This window comes from Chiloscyllium plagiosum, unplaced genomic scaffold, assembly GCF_037043375.1.
Source record: "Chiloscyllium plagiosum isolate Xiang-an unplaced genomic scaffold, Cpla_swu_hap1 HiC_scaffold_2, whole genome shotgun sequence".
NCBI classification, from domain to species: Eukaryota; Metazoa; Chordata; class Chondrichthyes; order Orectolobiformes; family Hemiscylliidae; genus Chiloscyllium; species Chiloscyllium plagiosum.
The window spans coordinates 129,400,907-129,427,430 of record NW_028270140.1 but is presented as its reverse complement, the minus strand read 5'-3'; the positions used below and the strand labels follow the sequence as shown (position 1 = coordinate 129,427,430).

Below are 26,524 nucleotides of genomic sequence, written 5' to 3'. Positions count from 1 at the left end.
ATGGCAAATATAGGAAACAGTAGCAACAAGTGTTCAAACATACAAAGAATGCCTCAGAACCCACTAACCATTTGCCTGTACAATTCTTCATTCTCAGGGATCGTGAGCATGCAGAGCAGAAAAACTCATATTTGCTGCTCTCTGACAGAATTAAACACTTCGTTCCCTGGACTATTAGGACAAAGGTGAAAGCCTCCCGATTACAGGCCTTAATTAGAATATGCAGACAAGATACCAATAGGAAGAGAGACTTGCATCTCAAATGTCACTCCATTTTTTTTTAGAAGACTGGCAAATGGAATGCACTAAACTCTCCCATCATCATTACATTCTGAAAAACATAAATCTTGCCACATTAAAATTAAGCAGGAAGCTTAAGGAATACTCAAATGTGCAGGCATTTCCTCCAGCTGTACAGAAACACATATGATTTAATGGTTGCAACACACCAATGCTTTATTAAAGTAATAACAAAATGAAATTGTTTAAACACTATGAATTCAAGCAGCTCTTCACAAGCAAACAATGTAATAAAGTGAAATTTAATGAACCATGGCCGATGGTGGAATCTGAATTCAATAAAAGTCTGGAATTAAGTGTCCAATGATGACCATGAATCCATTATCAATTGTTGAGAAAATCCTACTACAACCAATGAATCAGATCCAAACTCCACAGTCCTGCCACATCCATTCGTGGTTGGTGGTGAACAATTAAGCAACTCATTGGAGAAGGTGTCAAAACCCTCTATGATGGTGGGAGACCAACACACCTGTGCAAAAGATAAGACTGAAGCAATCTTCAGCCCAATTTCCTGAAAGGATAATCCATTTTGCCACCTCTGGGAGATATCTGGTGTCACAAATGCCAGTTTTCAGCCAATTCAATCCACTCCATGTGATACAATAAAACAGTTGGATACAACTTCAAAAGCATCAGATCCTGACAAAATTATGGCAACAGTACTGAAGACTTGTGCTACAGTACTTCCCTTGTACTGAGCCAGTGCTGTTCCAGAGCATTGACAGCACTGACATCTAACCAACAATGTGGAACATTGCCCATGTATGAACTGTACACAAAACGCAGGACAAATCCATCTCAACCAAGTTACATTATGCCAATGTGACAGAAGGTGTCATCAACAGTGCTATCAAGTAACACTTGCTTATTAAAGTTCTGCTCATTGACATTCAGTTTAGGTTCGTCCAGGGCCACTCAACTCCTGACTTCCTTTATAACCTTATTTCAAACATGGACAAAAGAACTGAATTCCAGAGTTGAGGTGAAAGTGACTGTCCTTGATAACAGGCTACATTTTGCCAAGTGCAGCATCATGGAGTCTCAGCTAATCTAGGGTCAATAGAAATCAGAGGAGAAAACTCTCCACTAGTTGGAATCAGACTGGAACAAAGATCATGATCATTGATGTTGGAAATCAGTTATCTGAACTCAGGGACACTGGAGAAGCTTGTTAGGGTCTTGTCCTAATTACAGCCATTTTCAGCTGCTCCATTAATTACCTTCTCTCCAGCTTAAATGGTGGCATGTTCTACATTTTTCGTGGTTCCTCAGGTATTCAAGCATGTCCATGTCCAAGGGCGCAAGATTTGCACATATCTAACCATTCACTGCCCCTTGACATTCAATAAATTAGCAATGCTGAATCCCCAGCTATCAAATATCCTGGGAGGTTATGATTTACTACAAACTGAATGGGCTAGCTATTTCTTTACATTTATATGCATCGCTGGCTTGGCCAACATCCTCTGGAGGCATAATGCTCCTTGCCATCCTGTTCAGTCACACCTGACCCCCCAACATGATAAATAAATACATGCCTGAAACTAATGTCCTGCTACCCTGTGGTCACATGATAAAAAGTGGGTTTTAACATTTTATTTTAACTACTAACTGCCATGAAAAAATGTCTGTCTAAAATCCTACCTTTCAAACCCAAGGAAGAGTCTTAGACTTGCAATGTTGATGAGACCAACTTTGTTTTGTCACAAATGCTACCTGACCAAAAAATATTTCTGGATTATTTTTATTTTTGTTTTCAAATGTTTGGCATCTGCCTTATGTGTAATAGGTGCTGATTAACTTGTTTCATTTCAGGATTCATATTTCTTTCTTTGCACTGATTTTTTTTCCATTTATCCATGGGACGTGGCAATCACTGACTATGCCAACATTTATTGCCCATTACTAACTGCCCTTGAGAAGGTAGTGTTGAGCTGCTTTTTGAACCACTACAGTTTTTGGGTTATGCGTACAACCAAGTGAGTTCCTGGATTTTGACCTAGCAACAGCAAAGAAACATCAATGTAAGCAAATATATCCGTCCTGTTTGAGGATGGTGAGTGGTTGGAAGGAACTTGCATCTACTCCCGTTGTTCCCTTTGGTTGTAGAAGTTTGAAGGTGTTATCACGGGAGCTTTGATTAATTACTGCATTGCATGTTGTAGCTCTTTCATACTATTGCCACAACACAACAGTGAGAATACAGCACATTTTGAACAGACTTTGGAGAGACAAAAGTTTCTTATCAGTTATTCAGTTACTGACTGCAGAATTCCCACACTCTGACCCATACTTGTAGTCACAATATTGAGGTGTCCAGTCCAGTTCAGTTTCTGGTCAATGGCAACCCTCAAGATGTTGATGGTTGGGGATTCAACAATGGTAATGCTATTGAATGCCAAAGGGTGATTATTAGAATTTCTCTTATTGGTCATTGCCTGTGACTTGTGAGGAATGAATGTTACTTGCCAGTTATCAGCCCAAGCCTGAATATTGCGCAGATCTTGTTACACATTGACACAGACTGCTTCAATAACTGAGCAGTCCCAGGTGATGGTGAATATAATACTATCATCTGTAAAAAGACCCATTGGCTTAGGGAGATCATTGATGAAGTAGCTGAAGATGGCCAGCCCAGGAGACCACCCTGAGGAACTCCTGCAAAGGTGATGTCTTGGAGCTAAGATGTTTTGACTTCCAACAACCACAATAGTCTTCCATATGTGACTCTGCTTTTGCTAGGGTTCCTTGATGCCAAGGACAGTCACTCTCACCTCATTTCTGGAGTTCAGCTTTTTTGTCCTGTTTCAACCAAGGCTGTAAATGAAGCCAGGAACTGAGCAGCTCTGGTGGAATACAAACTGACCATCAGTGAGCAACTTATTCCTTAGCAAATGCTGCATGACATCAGTGCTGTTGAGACTATTCATCATTTTGCAGCTGGCTAAATGTAGCTTAATGGATAGTTTGGACTTATGCTCCATTTTGTGGAAAACCAGGTAGATTCCAGTGTTGGAGCTTTCCTGGAGCATCTTGTTTATCAGTGTTAAGAAGCTGAAGCCTTCAACACTATTGTCCAAGAATTTTTTGGGGCTCCATAGCTTTCACAGTAAGTACCCATTGTCACCAACCATTTCTTGCTATCACATGGAGGCAGAAGGTGTTTGGTTTAGAAAGGCATTATGTGTCAGTGCAGTACTGCTCTTTGTTAAAGTCTTGTTATTTTTCACTGATGTACTGGGCTCCCCCATCGCTGAGCAGGAGGAGTTTTGTTTGGAGCCTCCACCTCCTGTCACCATGATTCACATCTGGATGTAGCACGACTGCAGAGCCGAGATTGGTTGTGGGATCACTTAGCCTCGTCAATTACATGATGCTTCCACTGCCTGGCATGCAAATGGTCCAGTGTTGTAGTTTTATTAGGTGGACGCCTCATTTTTAAGGTATGCTTTTCTTGGCATGCCCTCCTTCACTCTTCATTGAGTTTGCATTGGGTTCAGCATGATGGTAATAATACAGTTGGGAATGTGCCTAGCCATGAGGTTACAGATTGTGGTTGAACACTGTAGTGCTGCTGCCAAAGGCCTTAAAGTGTCCTTTGGATACCCTGTTTGCGTCGCTAGATCTGTTTCAAAGCCTGCCCCATTTAGCAGGAGATATTGCCGCATAACATGATATTATTATATATGCTAATATGTCACGGATAAGGTTGGGTATTTTGAGCAAGGAAAATATGAACACGGCAATGCGCTACAACTGATTTATATATATTCCTATTGCTTTCTACTTCTTTTATATTCATTGCAATTCTTGAACAAATAACAATTCTTTAAATGTAATAATTCAACATAATAGAGTCTGTTAATCTTAGCTGACAAAAAGAATGCTGAAAATACCTAAGAGTTCAATCTACAAAAGGACAAAGGGCAGAACTGATTAATTACTTTCACATAAAATGCTATAAAACTTCAGTTTTTCTTTATAAGCACTGGTGTTTAATATTACTTCAAAGTTTTAAGACTTATAGATGTTCTTTGTTTCACTGTTTTAATTTTTAAAACGTGGATTGAAGGAATTTGGTTTCTTGATTGCAAATTTACAAACATCAAAACAGGACAAGCTCGTAAATTTTGTAAAAGTGGTAAAGGAAAGCACAGTGGAGGCTAAACAAACTGCACCAGATGTACAAGCTGGTCGGAGATTGGTTGAGAAGGAAGTAGGCCAGTGGCAGCAGATGAAGAGGTTACAGTACTAAGAGATACAGGATCATTTCAATCTTTGATTTTGCGAGCTGAGGAGATATGTAACACAGAAGGACTATTGCCAGAAAAAAAGTGTTAGTATGTGGAATTCATGGTGAGATGAGAAAATCAGCATTATGTAGAGTGTCAGGTGAAAAGTGGAGAAGTGGTGGTGGGCAACTCTCAGCTCCAATTTGTCCTTGGTAATAATATAGCTGGATCACATGTAAATATGTTGTCTACTGTGGTTGAAAAGCCAGTGGAAAATCAGGCAACTGATGTATATCCTAGAATATTTTCTGACTGTATGATAACAAGGTCACAAAGTCACCAGTTGAAACAAGAGGAGAAATCAAAAGAATACTGATAAGGAAGTTGAAATAGAATTACCAGAGATCATGTTTGATCAAATAGTTGAGAAAAAGCAAGAACAGGTGTGGGACAAAGTGGACATCTTTAGAATAGAAATATGAAAACTGAAACAATTATATTGAAAAGCATACAGAGAGAAAGAATCTGAGTGTATTCCCAAACATTACTATCTTAAAAATGATGTCTTGATGAGGAAAATGCAGACCACCGCATATTCAGGTGTATTACAAATGGGCAGAAGTTCATCAAGTTGTATGTCAAGTGGATTATAGAAAGGAGGAGGTGGTGCAGATAGCACACAAATTACCAGTAGGAGGTAATTTAGGAGTATTAAAAGCCAAAACATAAAAACATTTTTTGGCCTGGATTGCATAAGGATGTAGTTGAATTTTGCCAGATATGACATATGTTTTGGGTAATTGGAAAACCTCAGACAGTAACAAAACCAGCATCTTTAATACCTATTTCTGCATTTGAGAACTCTTTTACAAGGTTCTTAATTGATTACATAAAGCCCCTACCTAAAACAAAAAGTGAGAATCAGTTCTTGTTAACAATATTGAATGTGTCCTCTCAATTCCAGAGGCCATTCCATTATGCAATATCACAGCTACAAGGATTGTAGAAGAGTTACTCAATTTTCTTTACCAGATAAACATTACCCACAGATCAAGGGTCAAAGTTTATATTAAAATTATTCAAGGAAGTTATGGACAGCTTTGGAATAAAACAATTGAAATCAATTGTGTACCAAATTAACCTCAAGGAGCATTAGAAAGGTGGCATCAAACTTTAAAGACCATGCTGAGGGCTTATAGGCAAGACCATTCAGACAGTTGGGATAAAAATGGAATTCCATTTGTACTTTTTTCCCCCCATTAGGGATGCATGAAATGAAATGAATCGACCAAATGCAATCCATTGAATTAGTTTTTGGGCTTGAGGTGAAAGGACCACTGAAGTTAATCAAGGACAAATTGGCGAGTCAGAATCAGAGACCACATATTTGGAAGAGAGGTTGTAAAGACAACGGGGCCAAAGGATCTAGCAAGGTGGAAAGCTAAAAATTGTCCAACATAGGAAGGGGTATGGCCAGTCCTCCCAGTTCAGGGATTTTTCATTTTTGTTTAGCTGTAGCAGTCAAGAGGTGTGAACATCAGACGGGTTTTAAGCTTAAGTAAATGATTCTTAAATGACATTTTCTGGATGTTGTTCCGTCCTGCCAGTAAGAATCTGTGTTTGAATTTATCTTTCTGCCAAGCAGTATGTTTATGGGATGTTACTATATGGGAACAGTTAATTAGTTAAGATGCTGTATCAGGTCAGTTAAGTTTTTCAATAGTTAAGGTATTCTGAATTCCACTTTTTTTTTGTTCATGTTTCAACTGTAGTGTTTAAGTAAACTGCTTTGCTTAAAGCCAAATGGTTTGACCAGTTGCATCACGCCTGCAGTACCCATTTCACATCTGCCTTCAAAATAAAAAAAGACTTAAGATCTAGGCTACCTTCTTAAAATACCTGGAAGGAGTCTGGTCTGCTCCATAACAATAGTCAATAAACTAAATTTTAAAACAGGGTCTTAAAAAGAAGAAAGTGAGTTTAAGAGGCAAGAAATTTAGAGAGGAAATTCCAAAGCTTAAAGCATATGCAGCTGAAGGCACATCCACCATTGCAGGTATCATTAAAATTGTGAATGCTCAAGAAGCCATAATTAAGAACATACATATCTCAGGTGGTTGAGGGATTGGAGGAAATTATAGAAAATGGAGAGAATGAGGCATTTTTAAAAGATGCATTCCTTAAGCAGGAATCAGTGCATGTCAGAGTGTCCAGGATGAACAGGACTTGATGCGAGTTTTGGATGCATTAAATGTTGGGGTGGGTAAATTTTGCAACCAGTCAGAAACACACTGACTGGTTGGAAAAATGAACTATAGAATTAACAAATATTAGACAATGTTTTCAGCAGCAGGAGGCAAGGCAATGTCAGCCTCTGATACAGAAGTACAGAGCACTAAAGGTGGCAGAACAGGTAACAAGGTTGTAAAAAAGCTTCATTGGAAGGGGCATTGAGTATAAGGATAGACAGGTTTTGCTGCAGCTTTATAGAACTTTAGTTGGTCCACACCTTAAATGTTGAGTAGAGTTCTGGTCACCACACTACCAGAAGGATGTGGATTGCTTTGGAGAGGATACAGAAAAGGTTTATCAGAATGTAGCCTGGTATGGGGGATTTTAGCTATGAAGTAAGGTTGGATAGACTGGGTTTGTTTCCACTGGAATGCAGGTTGATGGGGCAACCTGATATAAATTTATACGACTGTGGGTGGTGTGGATAGAGTTGTGGGGGGGGGGGGGGGGGGGGGTGGTGGTGAAAGGAGTTTTAAAGAGATGTGCAAGACAAATGTTTCACACAAAGGATGGTGAGTGCCTGGAACAGGCTGCCAGAGGAGGCAGTAGAAACAGACAATAACAGCATTCAAGAAACACATATCGGAATAGAAAAGGAATAGAGGGATACGGATCCTGTAAGTGAAGACAGTTTTAGTATGGAAGGGCAAAATGTGTCAGTGCAGGCTTGGAGGGCTGAAGAGCCTCTTCCTGTGCTGTATTGTTCTTTGTTCTTTCTTTGCTCTTTACATGGTGAGGTACCTAGTTGCAAGTTCATCCCAGGACCAAACATAACCCCAAGATTGCATTCTAAATAAACATTTACCCATATACAAACCATGTCATATGGACAACAACACGACACCAGAAACTTATTTCCTCCCCTCTGAGGGAAGCAGCCCAGTAGTAGAGGAAATACTATTCCAGTTCCTCCCAGGAAATCAGTCAAGTCAATCATGAGCAAGACAAGAATCTCAATTTAATCAAGATCTTGCAATCAAGAAGCTAATGAGCCTCTTCTTGTAAGAGTGGTACCCCTGAGGACTATGTTACGACCACAGCTGAATGTATTACAGAGCAAATCAGATCAGAGAGCGCAGCTTGGCTTGGTAGATAAGTTTTATTTTTGGTATTCGGTCACTGATTCACAGATGAACAAATTTAATTTGTTAAATCACTAAGTGACAACATAATTCCAAATATTAGAAATAAAGATTCAACCCTTTCACCTTCAATAGATGATCTTCTAGCACTTTCAGAGCAAATTCATGGGTTTTCCATAATCATTTTAATAAGCCACTCAAGGCTTCTCCTTCAGGCATGAGACTATATCGCAAATAGGAACTAGAGTGTCTGTTTTGCATCTCGAGCCGGCTCCACCTTTCAACAGGATCATGGCTGAGTTGACAGTCAAGTTCACTTTTCCGCATTTTCCCCATAACTCTTGATTCCTCTCCTGATCAATAATCTATTTCAGTCTTAAACATACAAAATTCCAAAGACTCTCAAGCCTCTGCAAGAAATTCCTCCTCATCTCAGTCTCAAATTGGGACCCCTTTATGCTGAGACTATGCTGTCTGGTCCTAGATGCTTCCATGAGTAGAAATGACCTCTCACATTTACTCTGTAAGGCCTCTTAAGAATCCTACACATTGAATTGGATCACCTCTCATTCTTCTAAATTCCAATGAGTAAAGTCTCAAACTGTTCAACTAACCTTGGCCTGGCTGTTTGGAGAGTGCCATATTAATATCTTTTCTCTCTCTGACAGAACAAAGGACAAAGAAAATTTACAGCCCAGGAACAGGCCCTTCAGCCCTCCAAGCCTCAGCCGATCCAAATCCACTGTCTAAACCTATCATCCAATTCCTAAGCATCTGTATCCCTCTGCTCCCCACCTACTCATGCATCTGTCCAGACGCATCTTAAATGAATCTACCGTGCCTGCCTCCACCACCTCTGCTGGCAACGTGTTCCAAACACCCACCACCCTCTGTGTAAAGTACTTGCCGCATGTATCCCCCTTAAACTTTTCACTTCTCACCTTGAAAGCGTGACCTCTTGTTATCAAATCCTGCACCCTGGTAAAAAGCTTATCTCTATCTACCCTGTCTATACCCTTTATGATTTTGTAGAACTCAAATCAGGTCACCCCTCAATCTCCTTTTTTCTAATGAAAACAAACCTAGCCTACTCAACCTCACTTCATAGTTAGCACCTTCCATACTAGACAACATTTTTGTAAACCTTCTCTGCACCTTCTCCAAAGCGTCCACATTCTTTTGGTAATGTGGTGACCAAAACTGTAATCAGTATTCTAAATGCAGCCGAACCAATGTCTTGTACAATTTTAACATGACCTGCCAGCTCTTATACTCAATACCCAGACCGATGAAGACAAGCACACCATAATGCCTTCTTGACCACTCTATCCACTGTGCAGCAACCTTCAGGGTACAATCTGGGTTATCCCAGATCTCTCTGCTCATCAACTTTTCCCAAGGCTCTTCCATTTAAGGTATAGAATTAGACTTCCCAAAATGCATCACCTCACATTTGCCTGAATTGAACTCCATCTACCACTTCTCCGCCCAACTCGCCAGTCTTTCTATATTCTCCTGTATTCTTTGACAGTCCCCTAGGCTTTCTGCTACTCCACCAATCTTCGTGTCATCTGCAAACTTGCTGATCATACCAAGTGTTCTCTTCCAGATCATTTATGTATATCACAAACAACAGAAGTTGCAACAAATATATTTTTCTACCCTTGTTCCTACTGAACTGTTCCTCAAAGGTTTAAAGATTTAAATGTCTGTATACAAAACTTCAGACAACCCTATATCACTCACAGAACTCAATAATCAAGCTAAAAGTGTGTTACCTAATCTTAATGCACAACACAGAAAAACAAATCACACTTAAAACTATGTATGATTCTTCAACTTTAGAACCAAACAGTCTCCAACTACTAATCATAAAATGACTCCAAATTCAAATTATACCAGAGGGTGGCAACTATCACTGAAGCCACTAGCTTTCTGCAACTGACTTCACAGCACACTGTTTGAAAAACACTGCTAAATATAGCTTTAACCTGTTGTATACTCAGCCCATAGCAAAAGCTGTTATAATTAAGAAATACATTTATAAACAAACCAACTGCACTTGCAATGAAAAGTACAAGTCTCAAATCTAGTCAATTCTTTATTTAGTTTGTGCTTGTGAATGTTTGCAAGAATTATTCTTTTTAAATGCAGAATGACTCAAGTGCTGTGTTTTTTTAAGAATAGCACAAGTACATCATAAGCCTGAATATAATTTCTTTCACTGGGAAATTATTAACTCTTTCACTTTTAGAATGGGAGAAAGTGGAGATCCAAGATAGCGGCGTTCCAATTTGTCTGCCCTGCTGAGCTCTGCATCATAATCCAGGAAAGGTAGTGCATTTACCCTCCCCTTTTTAGCTATTGTGGCAAAAATCGGCAGTCCTAGCTCCCCAGAATTGCAGTGTATTAGTTTGTTGATCAGAGAAGATGACTAAGGGAAAAGGGCAGCAAGGATCGCAACAAGCAGGGCAATCCCCTGCAGCAATTGACATTCCCACAGCCGCAGCATCAGCCTCCCCAAACATTCCTGTGGACTTAAATGCACAGCAGAGCCTGGTGTCAGAGTTTGTGAAACTCCAAGAGAAGATCGATTCAGTGGTGGAGGAGACCCGGACCAGGCTGGAACCGATCTCGGCCATGCTGCAAAAGCATGAGCAGGAGATCCAGTGTCTCGGCAGCGCATAGAGGAGGTGGAACAGCGGACCGCGGCTTCCAAAACTGCGGCAGAATCCTTGATGGGTCGGGTTCAGGCCCTGGAAAGGCAGGTACGGGTCTTAGAGGAGCAGATCGACAACCTCGAAAAGCAAGGCCATCAGAAAAACATCGGCTGCCGGAACAGGAGGAAGGAGGCCAGCTAGTCAGCTTTATGGAGCAATGGCTCTCGCAGTTCTTGGGGCTGGAGGTTGAGGTGGGCCAGGTGCGAGCCGACCGGGTCACAGTGCCCAGGCCCAAATCAAACCAGCACCCCCACCCGGTCCTAGTGAGATTCCAGCACTATAGAGATAAACAAATGGTTTGGAAGCTTCCAGAGCACTGGGGAAGGATCCACAGGCCCTGATATACAAGGGATCAAAAATTGTTTTTCCAGGACTTTTCTGCAGCTGTGATCCGCAAGAGGAAGGCCTTTGATGAAGCAAAGAAGAGGCTGAGAGACTTAAATATTCAGTACTTTGTAAGACATGCAGCAGTGTTATGTTTCAGCCAGGAGAGTCAGTGTATAATTCGGACTCAGAAAAGGCAATGGACTCTCTGGACACTTATATAGTTGGTTCAGGTAATATGGACAATAGTGTTTTCTTTGTTTTCTCTGTGGCTTTCTGGTGTTACCTGGTTTTGCTCTTTTAATACGTGGGGGTCTTTTTTTCCCTTTTCCTTTCTTTCTCCCCTCCCATTGTCTTTTTCCTATTATTCCCTTTTCTCTTCTCTTTCTTGGTCTGGAACACGGCAGGGTTTGGGTCTTTTTTAAAAATTCAATACTGACTGGGGTCAAAGTAAGAGTGGGACGGGTTGAATGCCCTTTTCTAATTTTCTTGCATTTTTTTTATAAACTTTGTTTGCCTTGGTTTGCGGCTTCAGCTGGAAGGAGCCATGATGGGTTAATGGGTCATGTGAATGGCCCCTAAGGGCAAGGGGGAAAGTCTCCACTTATTTGTTTTGTGTTGGATCATTGCAGAAGTAGTTTTTTAGAAATTTTGCTTTGGCAGCTTTTGTAGTTGTATTTGAGTTTATATGAATCTTTTACTGTTTTCACTCGGCGCATTATGAGTAGGGTTCTTCCTCTCCAGGGTGTCACGGGCTGTCTTGGATGGCTATGACTAATTGTTCATTTAAATGGTGCACCTGGAATATTAAGGGGAGTCATTGACTGATTAAGAGAAAGAAAATAATTTCAAGCCTTAGAAAAGAAAGGGTCGATGTTGCCCTAGGCAAGAAACACGTTTAGGCAATAAGGAGCATTTAAAGTTACAGCAGGGAGGGTTGGGCTGGATGTTTTTCTCATCCTTTAATTCTAAAAGCAGAGTAGCAGCTATACTTATCCAGAAGAATCTCCCACTTGTTAGATCAAATTAGGGACGAATATGAGCGGTTTGTGATCCTCAAAGCTTTAATACATGGAGAGGAGTATGTATATTTTGAATGTATATTGCCCCCCCGGCACACGCCCTCAAATTTTTAACGAATGTACTTCCCAGGTTGATGGCCCTTGCAGCATGCCATACTATTATAGGGGGAGACTTTAATCATCTTATGGACCCCGAGGTAGAGAGGATGCCCAGGGGTCTCGCTGGCATATCCCTGCAATCCAGACAACTGGTGGACCTGAATGGGGAGTTGGTGCTGTTGGATGTGTGGAGATGTCTTCACCCGGAGAGTAGGGATTTTACCTTCTTCTCTAACCCACACAAGTACCACACGAGGATTGACATGTATTTTGCTTCGAGGTAAAAACACTGACTGCAGATGCTGGAAACCAGATTCTGGATCAGTGGTGCTGGAAGAGCACAACAATTCAGGCAGCATCCGACGAGCAACGAAATCGACGTTTCGGGCAAAAGCCCTTCATCAGGGCTTTTGCCTGAAACGTCGATTTCGCTGCTCGTCGGATGCTGCCTGAATTGCTGTGCTCTTCCAGCACCACTGATCCAGAATGTATTTTGCTTCACTGGCCTTTTTGGATTCAGTGCTGTCCTGTAGAATTGGGAACATAGCCAATTCTGATCATACGGCAATGTATCTGGAGGTTAAGGCCAAAGGCAATGGGACAGGCTTACGGCATTGGCGCATGGATCCTTTCCTCCTGAAGGACAGTAAGTTTACTGGTGTATTTTCCGCGGGAATTTACTTTTTTTGGGATATTAATTCGGGTTCGGCCAGTAATCTGTCGGTGCTCTGGGAGACTGCCAAGGAGGAGAAAGTGAGGTCTGCAGATGCTGGAGATCAGAGCTGAAAATGTGTTGCTGGAAAAGCGCAGCAGGTCAGGCAGCATCCAGGGAACAGGAGAATCAATGTTTCGGGCATAAGCCCTTCTTCAGGACTGCCAAGGCCTATGCAAGGGGTTTGATTATTTCTTACTCAGCGACACGGAAGTGGCAGAGTGGAGAGCAGCAGCGCATGCTCAAGGCCCAGCTGAAGGCAGCCACGACAGCATATTTTGACAGTGACCAAGTTGCAGCCCTCAGAGCTGCTCTGAATGCTGTGCTCACCCAGACAGCAAAGAGGGAGATTTCCTTTGCAAAACAGACGTTATTCGAGTATGGTGATAAGCCGGGTAGATATATCACATCCATCAGAGAGAGTGTACTGGTACTCTCACTTGCGATTCCAAAAACATTAACGCAGCATTTAGGAAAATCAATTATGAATTGTACCAGTCAGAGAGCTGTGAGGACAGCTTGGCGAGTCCTTTCTTAAGACCTTGGACATCCCAGGTGTAACTTCGGAGCATACATCTCTTTTGAATGCCCCTCTGACAATCCAAGAGATACGGGAGGCTGTGAGGCAGCTCCAGAGTGGTAAAGCGCCTGGCTCAGATGAATTTCAAAGCGAGTTTCAGAAGGAGTTCATAAACATTTTGCCTGGGCCAATGTTGGAAATGTACAATTATTCGTACAGGACTGTCTCCCATCCTCTCTGATGAAAGCTAATATCTCCTTTATTCTCAAGACAGGGAAAGCCCCAGAGGATTGTAATTTGAACAGGCCCATATCACTATTAAATGTGGATTTCAAAATTTTGTTGAAAATGCTGGCATTGAGGCTGAAGAAGGTATTGCCATTCATTGTAAAGGTTTTATTAAGGCTCGCAGGTCCTCTAACAAAATTAGAAGATTACTGAATATGATCCAGGTGTGCCAGAAAGTTCCAGGTTTGGTATCTCCCTGGAGCAGAGAAAGCATTTGATCGCGTGGAGCAGTCATACCTCTTTTATGTTGTGGAACGGTTTGGTCTTTGGTGGGGGGTGGGGGGTCTTCACCAGATGAGTGGCAGTATTATATCATGATCCTAAGGCAGAGATTCTCACTAATAGCATAAGATCTGACAATTTTAGTATTGGTAGAGGCAGCCAACAAAGGGTGCCCCTCTTTCACCATTGCTGTTTACATTAGTGATTGAGCAGTTGACAGAGGTTGAGGCTGAGGCAGAGGCCATCTGGAAGGACCCCAACATAATTGCTCCAGAGGTGGGATCGGGGGTGCATATAGTCACCCTTTACACAGATGACATTCTTCTTTTTTTAAACTAACCCGATAATATTTGTGCCCCATTTAATACAAGTGATTAATTTATCTGGTTCTTTCTCAGGATATAAAATCAATTTTATGAAGTTGGAGGCCATGCCTGTGGGGTGTCTTGTCAGAGTACCTGATCTTGGGGGTGGAATCAGATTCCCTTTTAGGTGGTCACAGGGAGGTTTCCTTATTTAGGCATTTTTATTGGTCTTTGATCAATTATACAAAGCTAATTTTGTGCAGTTGCTAGAGAAGATAAAACAGGATCTTTGGCGCTAGGAGGCTCTTCTGGTCTCTTGGTTGGGTAGCTTTGGTTAAAATGAATGTACTTTGTCATTTATCATATCCCATGTGAATGCTCCCTTTGACGCTATCTAGCCAAGCGCTACGGAGGCTTAATAGTTGGCTTAATTCTTTCATTTGGCGTCACAGGTGACTTCTTATTAAGCTTTTAAGCTTGAATTGCAGTTCCCGCATGGTGTGTGTGTGTGTGTGTGTGTGTGTGTGTGTGGGGGGGGGGGGGGGGGGGGGGGGGGGCAGGGTTGGTGGTAGGGATGAACTTCCCAGATATTAAGAAATATCTATTAAGTTCCCTATTATCCTATGTGACTGATTGGGCTTGCCAGGACCAGAGGTCAATTTGGCTAGACATCTAGGCCTCCCAGGCAAGATGCCCCCTTCATTAATTTGTTGTTTATGGACAACATGAGGACTGTTATGGAGTATTGTAGAAACCAGATTGTCCTTAACACGGTTAAAGCATGGAGAATGATGCGACAAAGTGAGGGCAATTTATATAAAAACTTCCCAGAGGAGTTTCCTGTTTGGGAGATTTATTTGAGGGGGGAGGTCATGATGTCTTTCGATCAGTTGAACCAGAAATATGAACTATCTAGGAAGGACCTTTTTCATTATTTTCAGATTAGGGACTTTATACAGACAAAGACTATATTATTGATTAATCCCTATAAGTCTGATGTGGAGAGGAGAGTACTTCAATCCACAGGTACTCTCTCTCTCGATCAGTACCCTCTACCATTTACTCTGAGGTAGTGTCTTGAAGAACATTGAGCGGCTGTGCGGGATATGATCTGGAATTCAGGGCGCAGAACTTGTCAGAGGCATGGGAGGATATTTGGAAGAACGTGAGGAAAATTTCAATTTGTAATAGGATGCATGCTATGCAACTGAAGGCTCTCCACAGAGCTTATTTGGCACCGGAGCAGCTTGTGAAATTTAAGAAAAGAGCGTCTCTAATGTGCCCCAAACGTAAAACAGATATTGGTACTGTTACTCATTGCTTTTGGTCATGCCACCAACTTCATAGATATTGGGGCGCAAGACCAAATGTTTTGGAAGCTGTCTTGGGAACAGAGGTCAAGGTAGAATCGGTGGCCCTCCTCTTGGGTCTGCCGAATCTCCCCTCTTTAGATGCGCATGGGAAGAAACTGTTTAATATTCTCTCATATTGTGCGAGGAAGAACATTCTGGTGAGCTGGATATCGGAAAATCCCCCAGGGCTTTCGGGGTAGCGTACATTAGTTATGAAGCATATCCCCCTGGACTTCCTTACAAATATGGTGCACCAGAAAACTGAACTTTTTTTATAGGACGTGGCGGCCCTTTTTGAACTATGTAGATGCAAACTTGGTCAACTATATTGATCAGGGCATACTTGTAGCTGTGAGGGCTGTGTCTGGCAGGCCAGGGGTCCCCTGAGAGGAAGAATCCCGAATAAATACAGGTATGTCCACTGATGCTGCTGATGAGGGGGAGCTTTGGTGGAGTTGCACTGAGAGTTGTAACTTAATTTGCTTTGGTTCAATCTGATTTCATTTAGTTTATTTTGTTTAACTACTTACTGAATTGTTGTATGGGTAGATTTTTTAAAATCTTTTTTTCTTTTAAACTGATGATGGAGTAGAGTGGTAGTTTGTTTATCGTTATTGTTGTTATAAGATTGTTATACTATTTTGTAGCAATTTTATAATTTTGTAACGAAATTAAATATCTTTTTTCAATAAAAATATGTATAAAAAAAAGGAAGGGAGGACTGCAGAATGCTGGAGATCAGAGTAGAGAGTGTGGTACGGGAAAAGCACAGCAGGTCAGACAGCATCCAAGGAACAGGAAAATCAACATTTCCGGCCTAAGCCCTTCATCAGGAATGAGGCTTGTGGGCTGGGGAGGACGCTGAGAGATAGATGGGATGGGATTGGGGGACAAGGTGGTGAGAAAGCGATATGTGGATGAAGGCGAGAGAGAAGGTGTTAGGTCGGAGAGGAGGGTCTAGCAGATAGATGGGAAAGGCTATGGACAGTTCAGGAGGGTTGTTCCGAGTTGGAGGCTTGGGACTGGGATAATGTTGAAGCAGGGGAAATGAGGAAGCTGTTGAAATCCACACTGATCCCGTGATTGTTCTGGCCGAGTACTTAAGGTGATGGGTTAGAAATCCTTTCCTCATATTCCACCTTGGCACCCTGCAACCACACGGGTTTAACGTGAATTTCAACACTTTCCTCATTTCCCCTGCTTCCACATTATCCCAGTCCCAAGCCTCCAATTCAGCACCGCCCTCCTGACCCATCCATCACCTTTCCCTTCCACTCCTCCCTCCTCTCCGACCTATCACCTTCTCCCTCACCTTCATCTACCTATCGCTTTCTCTGTTACCTTACCCCCCTCCCCAACATCCCATTTATCTCTCAGCTTACCGATCCACAAGCCTCATTCCTGAAGGGCTTATGATCGAAATGTTGATTCTCCTGTTCTTCGGATGCTGCCTGACCTGCTGTTCTTTTCCAGCACCACACTCTCGGCTTTTAGAATGGCTCTCACTTACATATGCAAATTGAGGCACTGCACAAAATCAGCTCAAGGCATATGTTGCCAATGGTGACAGATGACTTTTTTTTTAAAAAAGTTGTTTCGTTGAATCATTTTCAATTTAAATACATCAAAAAGTTAAGGTATATTTACAAGCATAATCTCAATGATCAGTCGTGGTTTTGTTTAAAGTTTGCAAATTATAACAGCACTGCATCAGTATTGCTTTATTTTAATGAGTTCATAAATTGTGATTAATATCTTAATAGCTTCTGTGGTCTGTGCATGGAGCAACTGAGCATTAGCAATGGTTTACAAACGGAACTAACTGCTACAGTGTTAGAGAATGCAGAAACTTAGTGACCTCAGAGACTCATATCCTCTCGAACATCATCTGAAAACATATACTCTGATGTACAGTTCAACCGCAGTACTGCTACAGAATAATGAGTGCATTTTCAGGTCATTGTCTGTGAAAAAGTACAGGTCAGTCAGCTCCCCACTCAAGGCAGGATCTTAAGAGTCTAACTGCTCACAAATGAATTTCTGTTTCGACATGCCACATGTTTTGGAAATAGTACAAGATGAAGAGGAACAATAAAATGCCAGTGTTTTCATCATGTGCATTCTTAAAGCACCTGGAATAGCATGACTCCAGTTTTAATTATTTACCAGTTATGCTCAGAACTCACCACATAACTAGCAGATAATTAAGTTACATAGTAACTCATGAGAGAATTACATAAGACAAAATATAATAAAACCAGTTGCAGAGAGTTCAAGGTGTTGACTTGACAGAGAAAAACGCTTTCATTTATAAGAACACCCAATGTCTCAAATGCTAAACTAGTATTTTTGAAATATCAGTTTGATAGAAAGGCAGTCAGTGCCTAAAAAGGTTTACTGACATAAGATCTAAATGGATGAATATTACAGCAATTCCTCATTAAAGACATATTTCTGGCTGCACAGACTTAAAGTCATAGAGATGTACAGCACGGAAACAGACCCTTCAGTCCAACTCATCCATACTGACTAGATATCCCAATCTAGTGTAGTCCCATTTGCCAGCACTTGGCCCATATCTCTCTATAGCCTTCCTATACATATACCCATTCAGATGCTTTTTAAATACTGTAATTGTACCAGCTTCCGCCACTTCCTCTGGCACCTCCTTCCATACACACACCACCTTCTGCGTGAAAAAGTTACCCCTTTGGTCCTTTGAAGATCCTTTCCCCACTCACCCTAAACTTAAGTCTTCTAGTTCTGCACTTCCCCACCCGAGGGAAAAGACCTTGTCTGTCTATTTATCCTATCCATGCCCCTCATGATTTTATAAACCTCTGTAAAGGTCACCCCTCAGCCTCCAAAGCTCCAGGGAAAATAGCCCCAACCTATTCAGCCTCTCCCTATTGCTCAAATCCTCCAACCCTGGCAAAATCCTTGTAAACCTTTTCTGAACCATTTCAGGTTTCACAACATCCTTCCGATAGGAAGGAGACCAGAATTGCACAAAATTATCCTGAAGTGGCCTAACCAATGTCCTGTACAGCTGCAACATGACTCAATATTCTGACCAATAAAGCAAAGCATACCGAATGCCTTCTTCACTATCCTATCTACCCAAACTCTACTTTCAAGGAACTATGAACCTGCACTCCAAGGTCTCTTTGTTCAGCAACTTTCCCCAGGACCTTAACATTAAGTATACGAGTCCTGCTCTGATTTGCTTTTCCAAATCGCATTTATCAAAATTAAACTCCATCTGCCATTCCTCAGCCCATTGGCCAATCTGATCAAAATTCCGTTGTACTCTGAGGTAACCTTCTTCGCTGTCCAAAACACCTCCAATTTTAGTGTCACCTGCAAACTTACTAACTATACCTCCTACGTTCACATCCAAATCATTTATATAAATGATGAAAAGTAATGGATCCAGCACTGATCCTTGTGGCAGGTCCAAGGCCTCCAGTCTGAAAAGTAGTTCTGTATCCAAATGGCTAGTTCTCCCTGTATTGCATGAGATCTAACCTTCCTAACCATGGAGAACCTTGTTGGATGTCTTACTGAAGTCCATGTAGATCACATCCACTCTCTTCCCTCATCAATCCTCTTTGTTACTTCTTCTAAAAACTCAAGTTTGTGAGACATGATTTTCCACACACAAAGCCATGTTGACTATCCCTAATCAGTCCTTGCCTTTCCAAATACATGTAAATCCTGTTCCTCAGGATTCTCTCCAATAACTTGCTCACCATCGATGTCAGGCTCACCAGTCTATAGTTTCCTGGCTTTTCCTTATCACTTTCTTAAATTGTGGCATCATGTTAGCCAACCTCCAGTCTTCTGGCACCTTATCTGTGACTACTGATGATACAAATATCTCAGCAAGGGGCCCAGCAATCACTTCCCTAGCTTCCTACAGAAGTCTAGGGTACACCTGATCAGATCCTGGGGATTTATCCACTTTTATGCACTTCAAGACATAGCACCACTGTAATATGGACATTTTTCAAGATGTCACCATCTATTGCTCCCCCATTTTAATGTCTTCCATATCCTTCTCCACAGTAAATACTGACGAAAAATACTCATTTAGTATCTTCCCCATTTCCTGGGGGCTCCACACGTAGGCTGCCTTGCTGATCTTTGAAGAACCCTATTCTGTCCCTCGTTACTCTTTTGTCCTTAATGTGATAATAAAAACCCTTTGCATTCTCCTTAACTCTATTTGCCAAAGCTATCTCATGTCTCCTTTTTGCCCTCCTGATTTCCCTCTTAAGTATACACCTACTGCCTTTATACTCTTTCAAGGATTCACTTGATCTCTCCTGTCTATACCCGACATGTGCTTCATTCTTTTTCTTCACCAAAACCTCAATTTCTCTAATCATTCAGCATTCCCTACACCTACCAGCCTTTCCTTTCACCCTGGAAAAAGTGAGGACTGCAGATGCTGGAGATCAGAGCAGAAAATGTATTGCGAAAAGCGCAGCAGGTCAGGCAGCATCCAAGGAGCAGGAGATTCGATGTTTCGGGCATGAGCTTTTCTTCAGGAATCTCCTGAAGTTTCCTTTCACCCTAACAGGAATATACTGTCTCTGGACTCACGTTATCCCATTTTCCAGCTGTCCTTTCACCTGCGACATCTGTCCCCAATCAGCTTTTGAAAGTTAATGCCTAATACTGTCAAAATTAGCCTTCCCCTGTACTCAGGGTTCTCTTCTGTACTCTATGATAACTTCCCCCCATCAGGATATAAAATATTTATTTTTTCCCTGGGAGGAGCTAACTAGTGCTGTATTAATTCTGTGTTTCTGTTAAGCCAAAGCTGGGTGAGCAAGTTTCAGTCACAGGAATATGAACTTAAGTTGAGCCTGAGGTCTCACATGAACCATGATCTCACATGAACCATTTGGGGTGGCACGGTGGCTCAGTGGTTAGCACTGCGCCTCACAATGCCAGGGTCCCAGGTTCAATTCCAGCCTTGGGCGACTGCCTGCGTGGAGTTTGCACATGCTCCCTGTGTCTGCTTGGGTTTCCTCCGGGTGCTCAGTTTTCCTCCCACAATCCAAAGATGTGCAGGTCAGGTGAATTGGCCATGCTAAATTGCCCATTGTGTTAGGTACATTAGTTGAGGGAAATGGGTCTGGGTGGGTTACTCTTCAGAGGGTCGGTGTGGACATGTTGAGCCAAAGGGCCTGTTTCCACACTGTAGGGAATCTAATCTAATCTCAGATATAATCTAACTAGCACATTAAGCAATATGTAATAAACTGGTTGACTCTTCATCAAGACTGAGCCTCTTTCTGAGGAAGACATCACATGACTATCCTTCCCCATATGTTATCAGAAGTATTGACGAATACGAGCGAGGAGGATTGATGGTACTGAAACTACCCAAAACATTTCAGTCCTATCAGTCACTGTTGTAATGCGATAAACAAGGCAGCCAAATTGAGAGTCATAGAGATGCACTGCACGGAAACAGACCCTTCAGTCCAACTGGTCCATGCTGATCAGATACCCTAAATAAATCCTGTCCCATTTGTCAGTACTTGACCCATACCTTTCTAAACCCTTCCCATTCAGATACTCATCCAGATTTATTTTAAATGTTGTAACTGTATCAGCCTCCACCAATTTCTCTGGCAGCTCATTCCATACAAGCCCCACAAGACTGCATGAGAAAGCTGCCCCTTAAGCCCCTTTTAAATCTTTCCGTTCTCACCTTAAACCCATTCCTTCCAGTTTTGGGCTCCCCTACCCTGGAGGAAAGACTTTGCCTACTCATCTTAGACATGTCCCTCGTGATTTTATGAACTTCTAGAAGGTCACCACTCAGCCTCCGATGCTCTAAGGAAAATAGTCCCGGTCTATTCAGCCTCTCCCTATAGCTCAAACCATCCAACCCTGGCAACCTCCTTGTAAATCTTTTCTAAACCCCTTTCAAGTTTCACAACATCCTTCAGATAGCAGGGAGACCACAACTGAATATAATATTCCAAAAGTGGTCTCACCAATGTCCTGTGTGTGCTACCAACGGAGGAACAACTGACACAAACACAACATTCAGTTCTGACAGGATTTTTGGCAGCGAGAGTTCTGCAAATCCAGAGTTAATGCTCAAACTCACTGCAATGCACTGCTTGCTTCCTTCTCCAAGGATACTTGCTGTAGTGTTTGTTATACTCTGTCATCAGCAAAGGCTGAATGTACATCACTGCAAGTCCCAAGTACTATAGCTATAGGTAGGTTCATTATACTAAAGCATTTTACTATTCAAAAATGTGGACACAAGGTTTTTCCAGCATTCAGTGTTCTAAAAATAGGCTACTGGTAATTTCTTCTGCCTGTCCAATCACCATGCAACAATTTCAAACATTCTTTTCCTAGTTATTTCCATAGTGAACACAAGCAAATAAATGGAAAGCTAAAAAAATGGGCAGCAATACTGTGCTATTCCAAAAGGAGGTCACATCCAATTCTAAATGATCTGTAGAATCAAGAACTTGAGTACATTGTCTAATAAACAGCACAACTTAAAAAGCAAAATACTTCTCCATCATTAAACACACAGAAAGCCTTGGGGGGGGGGGATGGCTCTAATGTTATCTTTTGTTTATTCTTTCACATGGAATCATAGGAGTTTAAGTACAGAAGGAAGTTATTTGAATCGTCATATCTATACTTTGGCAGGCTCCATGTTGAAACTATTTATTATCATAATCAGATTTCCTTTAACTTTGTTTATTTAAAATTACTTGTAAATGCAGCAATTCGATCTATTTCAGTGATTACTTATGGTAAGGCAGTGAACATTCTAAGAATTTTATGCAGGGAAAATAATTCTCCTACTTTTATTATTCAAGTTTCTGATGCTTCCAAGGTTATTTTGGGAAGTAGGAAATGAGCCAAAAACTTCATCCCTGAAGAAGAGGAAAAAAGACCATAAGACATCAGAGCAGAAGTAAGCTCTTCAGCCCATCAAGTCAGAGAAATCACAGCTGATCTGATAATCCTAAACTCCACTTTCCTGCCTTTTCCCCACAACCTTTCATTTCTTCACTGATCAAAAATGTCAATCTTAACCTTGAATTTACTTAAATGATGTCAACAGTACTAACAGCCCCCTGTGGTAAACAATTCCAAAAGATTCACAACCCACAGAGAAGTTCTGCCTCATTGCAGTCTTAAGAATACAACCCTTTATTCTGAGAATATGCTCTCTGTTCCCAGACTTCACCACAAGGGGAAACAACTGCATCTACACCATCAAGCCTTTGGTCAAAAATTAGAAAGAGAATGGTTCTTGCCTGCCATTTTAGGGCATTCATCATCCATGCAATCCCACATTCAATCCCACATTCCATACAACCACGAATTATAATGGCAGAAGGTAGAGATGGGGAGAGATAGGCTTACAAATCAAAAATATATAGCAACATTACAGGTCAGCTTTTTAGTTAATGATACCCAGGACAAGGAGGGACAGAATGTACAAACATAGAAAATCAGCAAAGAAAAAAAAAGGTGGGGGAAGGAAGGTAAAAAATCCAAATTAATGGCTTTTTACTTAAATTATTCCGAACAAAGTAAATGAATTAACAGCATAAATAGAAGTTAATGGGTATGATCTTATAGCCACGACAGCGCCATGGTTACAAAACTCTGTCCTAGGCCCAATCATCTTCAGCTGCTTTATCAATGACTGTCTCTCCATCATAAAGTCAGAAGTGGGGATGTTTGCTGATGATTGCACAATGTTCAGCATCATTCGCGACTCCTCAGACACTGAAGCAATCCATTGCAAATTCAACAAGATCTCGACAATATCCAGGCTTGGGCTAACAAGTGGCAAGTAACATTCATCCCATGCAAATGCCAGGCTATGATCATCACCAGTAAGAGATGATCTAACATTGGCCCTTGACATTCAATGGTGTTCCCATCACTGAATCCCCCATTATCAACATCCTGGGGGTTATCATTGATCAGAAACTCAACTGGACTCATCACATAAAGGCAGTGGCTACAAGAGCAGGTCAGAATACTGCAGCAAGTAACTAACTCACCTCCTAACTCCTCAAAGCCTGTCCACCATCTACAAGGCACAAGTCAGGAGGGTGATGGAAAACTCCCTACTTGCCTGGATGAGTGCAACCTCAACAACACTAAAGAAGCTTGACACCATCCAGGACAAAGCAGCCCATGATTGTCATCACATCCACAAGCATCCACTCCCTCCAACACTGACGCTCAGTAGCAGCAGTGTGTACTATACACAAGATGCACTGCAGAAATTCACCAAAGATCCTCAAACAGTACCTTCCAAACCCACAACCACTTACATCTGGAAGAGAGACAAGGGTAGCAGATATATGGGTACACCACCACCTTCAAGTTCCCCTCCAAGTCACTCCCCATACAGACTTAGAAATATATCACTGTTCCTTCACTGTCGCTGGATCAAAATCCTGGAATTCCCTCCCTAATGGCATTGTGGGTCAACCTTCAGCAGATGATCTACAGCTGTTTAAGAAGGCAGCTCACCAGCATCTTCGCAAAAGTAACTAGATGTGGGCAATAAATACTGGCCAGCCAGTGACGCCCGCATCACACAAAATGAAAAAAATAAATTACTGGAGCTAGGAACCAAATTTTCAGGAGTGTGTAACTCGGGCAGAAGGAGAGGGTGATGTTAGATTTGTTAGTACAAGTCGGAATAAGTATAATAGCAAGAAATAATCGTGGATTAGAAGATGTAAAATCTATACAGGTGGAGGCAATTAATAAAAACCAAGGAGAGGATGTCACCAATGGGAGTGATCTACAGACTCCCATAAAAGTAGCTAAACTGTAGGGCAGAAAATTAAGCAGGAGATAATATGGGTATGTAAAAACATCATTACATCAATTATGTAGATGGTTAATTAGGAAAAATCAAATTGGCAGAAGTGGCCATGAGAAAAAGTTCAGTGTATACAGGACACCCATACAAACAAGGAACAACAGTAGGCTATGCACCTTTCCAGCCTACTCCACATTCAATAAGATTACTGCTGATCTGATTTTAACCTCCACTCTATATTCCTGCATATCCTCAATAATCTTGCATCCCCTTCATAATTAACAATGTACCTTCTTCTGCCTTAAAAATTAATTTAAGATTTTGCATCCACAGCCTTTTGAGGAAGCAAATTCTAAAGACTTTCAAACCTCTGAAAAAAAATTTCTTCATCCCCATTTTCAACGGCTACCCCCTTATTTTTAAACTGTGACCCGTAGTTTGAGATTCTTCCACAAGAGGAATGATTTGGATATGCTGGTGTTGGACTGGGGTGTACAAAGTTAAAAATCACAATACCAGGTTATAGTCCAACAGATTTAATTGGAAGCACTAGCTTTCAGAGCTCTGCTCCTTCACCAGGTGGTTGTGATGAAGGAGCGTCGCTCCGAAAGCTAGTGTGCTTCCAACTAAACCTGTTGGACTATAACCTGGTGTTGTGTGATTTTTAACTTTGTACACCACAAGAGGAAACATGCTTTCAACAACTACCCAATTAAGGCCCCTCAGAATCTTATATGTTGCAATTGTTATTGCTAGCCTGTCTTATGAGGCAAGGCTAGACGATCAGCTCATTCCAGATGTTAGCCTGGTAAACATTCTCCAAACTGCTTCCAACACTAACATCCCTCCATAAATAAGGTGACCAGTACTGTATATACTGTTCTCCAGATGGAATCTCACCAATGTCCTGTATGACTGAAATATAAACTCCCTACCTTGGAATTTAATTGCCCTCACAATAAACCACAACATTCTATTAGCTTTTCTGATTACTTGATGTACCTGCATTCTAACCTTATATGATTCCTACATTAGGACACCCAGATCTCTCTGCATCTCAGAATTTTGTAACCTCTTACTATTTAGATAATATACTTTATTATTCTTTCTGCCAAAATGGGTAATTTCACACTTTTTCACATTGCATTTGCCAAATACCATGCAAGAACTGTTAAAAACACTACATCGGACAAACAAGCAGGAAACTTGCCACCAGGATACATGAGCACAAACTGGCCACCAAACGACATGACCCATTCACACTAGTTTCTATACATACAGACAAAGAACGTCACCACTTTGACTGGGACAACACACACATCCTAGGACAGGCGAAACAAAGGCATGCATGAGAATTCCTAGAAACATGGCATTCTATCCCGAAATTCCATCAATAAACACATCAATTTAGACTCCATCTATCTTCCCTTCAAAAAAGAAAAAAAAGAGAAAAAACATCACCGACCAAGACGTATGAATAGAGAGGCAGGATATACCACCAGCGCTTCATCAGAGACTCTCACTGATGTTATTATCTAGTCATGGTGACGAAACAACTGAAAACAAACCTTCTAGCTCAGTGAGCAAATTTACATCCATATCCTCAACCTAAGCTACAAATCTTCTCAAAAATCATTTACAATCTACATTAACGGCTTGGACGCAGGAATTGAAAGTACTATAGTCAAATTTGTAAATGACACTAAAGTAAGTGGGAAATTAATTCACAATGAAGAAATAAGAAATTTACAAATGGCTATGGATACATTCAATGAATGGGTCAAAATTTGACAGATAAAGTTTGACATGAGCAACGGAGGTTGTCCATTCTGGTTGGAAGAATAGAAAGGCAACTTATTATCCAAATGGAGAGAAATGGTGCAGAGGAATTGAGATATCATTGTGCATGAAATCACAGAAAACAGCAGAAAATAAGGAAAGCAATTGGAATTTTGGCATTTAGTGCTAAAGTGATAGAGTATACAATTAGGAAATGTTGCGGTAAAAAGGCATTAGTGAGACCCCACAAAAGGGTTGTGATTCTGTGGAATTCATTACTACTGAATGCTGGGACATTGAGTAAATTTGAGAAGGAGAGAAATAGACTTTTAATGTAACCAGTTGAAGGGTTTTAGAGAGCAATCAGGAAAGTGGAATCGAAGCCAGTATGAGAACAACCATGATTATATTAAATGGTGGAGCA

General features: G+C 41.3%; 1 protein-coding gene across 3 annotated transcripts in view; it reads right to left on the bottom strand.

The window, feature by feature from the left end:
* The window catches only part of acsl1a (acyl-CoA synthetase long chain family member 1a), a 175,459-nt gene that overhangs the window by 104,643 nt on the left and 44,292 nt on the right, over positions 1 to 26,524 (bottom strand). The gene's annotated exons all lie outside the window — the stretch shown is intronic.